The following is a 2,500-nucleotide window of genomic DNA, read 5'->3' on the forward strand; positions in this document are numbered from 1 at the left end:
GTGTGTGTGTGTGTTTAAGGGAAAAAATTGTAAGTTTGTTGTTGTTGTTGTTGTTGTTGTTGTTGTTGTTCTACTTCTTCTTGTTCTTCTTGTTCTTCTTCTTCCTCTTGTTCTTGTTCTTGTTCTTGTTCTTGTTCTTCTTCATATTATTATTATTATTATTATTATTATTATTATTATTATTATTATTATTATTATTATTATTGTTCTTGTTCTCCTTTTTCTTCTTCTTCATCATCTTCTTCTTCTTCTTCTTCTTCTTCTTCTTCTTCTTCTTCTTCTTCTTCTTCTTCTTCTTCTTCTTATTTTTATTTCTTCTTATTTTTTTTTAGCTACGAGGTTTTAAAGGAAAAAATTGTGAAAATAAAATAAAGGTTAGAGAAAAGAGAAAAGGGAAAGAATACGGAAAGATTTTTTTTTTTCTGAGGGAAATTATGTAAGGATTTTTTTGTAGCAGGAATTTTGGGGAGGAAAAAAAAAAGGGGACTGGGGAGAAAAGCATGGGTAGGGAAATTTGTACCGTCAGGCAGGAAAATATTTAGCCTGTTAAGTATTGAACGATTAGCGGGGAGAAAACATTTTTCCCTATAGTTAAGAGAGAGAGAGACAGAGAGAGAGAGAGAGAGAGAGAGAGAGAGAGAGAGAGAGAGAGAGAGAGAGAGAGAGAGAGAGAGAGAGACCGTATAAGGAATAAAATCACCAAAACGAATGAAAAAAAAAGAAAAAAAGGAAAAAAAGGAAATGGAACAAAGTAAAGAAAAAGGAAATGGGAAGAAAGAATAAAAAATATATAAAAGATGAGGAGTAGGAAAGGAAACAAGACGAAGAACGGGAAGAACAAGAACAAGAACAAGAAGAGAAATAAAAGATGAGAAAAACTGCACAGTAAACCAAACTTTGAGATGCAAGAGAAGGAGGAGGAGGAGGAGGAGGAGGAGGAGGAGGAAGAAGAAGAAGAAGAAGAAGAAGAAGAAGAAGAAGAAGAAGAAGAAGAAGAAGAAGAAGAAGAAGAAGAAGAAGAAGAAGAAGAAGAAGAAGGAAGAGAAGGAGGAGATGGAGGAGGAAGAAAGAAAGAAAGAAATAAAGAAAGAAAAGAAAAAGGAAAATGTAAAGGAAGAAAAAGGAGAGGCAGAAGAAAGAAAAAAGAGAAAACAAAGAAAAGAAAAGAGTAAAAAATATGAAAGAAAAGGAAGAAGAAAAAAAGAAGAAATTGAAGATAAGCAGGAGGAGGAGGAGGAGGAGGAGGAGATGGTGCTGGAGTAAGAAGAAGCATCAGGAGGGAGAAGGGAGAAGGATGAAAAAGGAGGCTAGAGAGGAGGAGGAGGAGGAGGAGGAGGAGGAGGAGGAGGAGGAGGAGGAGGATAAACAAAGACACAGTTGGGCCAGACTAACTCATTAGTCAGTCAGGTGTGCGTGTGTGTGTGTTTAGAAACCTCGGTAAATTAGCTTACCTGTGCCTCATTTCACCTGTTGTTGTTGTTGTTGTTGTTGTTGTTGTTGTTGTTGTTGTTTTGGTGTTGGTGGTCTTTTTTATTATTATTTAATTATTTTTCGTCTCATTATTTTCCTCACGCTTTTCTTTCTCATTCTCCTTCTTTCTTGTTTTGTCGTTCGCTGCTATTTCTTTCATTTTCTTATTTTCCTTTATTTTGTGTTTTTCTCTTCTTTCTTACTCACTATTGTTTTTATTCATTTCGTCATTTTTATCTCATTACTTTCCTTATTCTTTTCTTATTTCTCTTTTCTTTTTTTTTCTCTTTCGTGATTTTTCATTCTTTCCTTCTTTGTATTTTTTTTTCTTTTCTCCTTTTTTTTCTGCATACTTATTTTCTATTTTTATTCTTATTTTTCATATTCTACTTTTACAACTGTTGGTCTTATTCACAGTGGTCTAAGTGTAGTAGTAGTAGTAGTAGTAGTAGTAGTAGTAGTAGTAGTAGTAGTACTAGAGGTAGTAGTAGTAGTAGTAGTTGTTGTAGTAGTAGTAGTAGTACCTTTTCAATTCTTCCTCTTTTCTTCCTGTCACTCCAGCCTCCCCTGCTCCCCTCACTCCTTACCCTTTCCCTCCCCATTACTTTTCCTCTCCCTTCTCTCTCCCCCCCACTTCTCTTTATCCTCCCTCCTTCTTCCTTGCCTTCCTTCCATCTTTTCCCTTCCCCCTCTTCCTTTTCTCTCCCTTTCTCTTTCCTCCCCACTTTCCCTCCCTCTAAAACGGTAATTAAGGGACAAACACACACACAGAAGTAAACGAACGAACAAACAAACAAACAAGTAAACAAAAGCGGGCACATTATCCTGAGAGAAAATAAACAAATGAAATGAAGGTAAACAAACAAAATGAATAAATTAATGAATAAATAAAGTAGCCGAAAGCTGAACCTTCATTGTGGGGAAAAATGCAAATATTTATTTATTTTTTTTTTTTTAATCTTCAGTTTGATTCTCTCTCTCTCTCTCTCTCTCTCTCTCTCTCTCTCTCTCTCTCTCTCTCTCTCTCTCT

Source organism: Scylla paramamosain, chromosome 39 (assembly GCF_035594125.1).
Source record: "Scylla paramamosain isolate STU-SP2022 chromosome 39, ASM3559412v1, whole genome shotgun sequence".
NCBI lineage: Eukaryota > Metazoa > Arthropoda > Malacostraca > Decapoda > Portunidae > Scylla > Scylla paramamosain.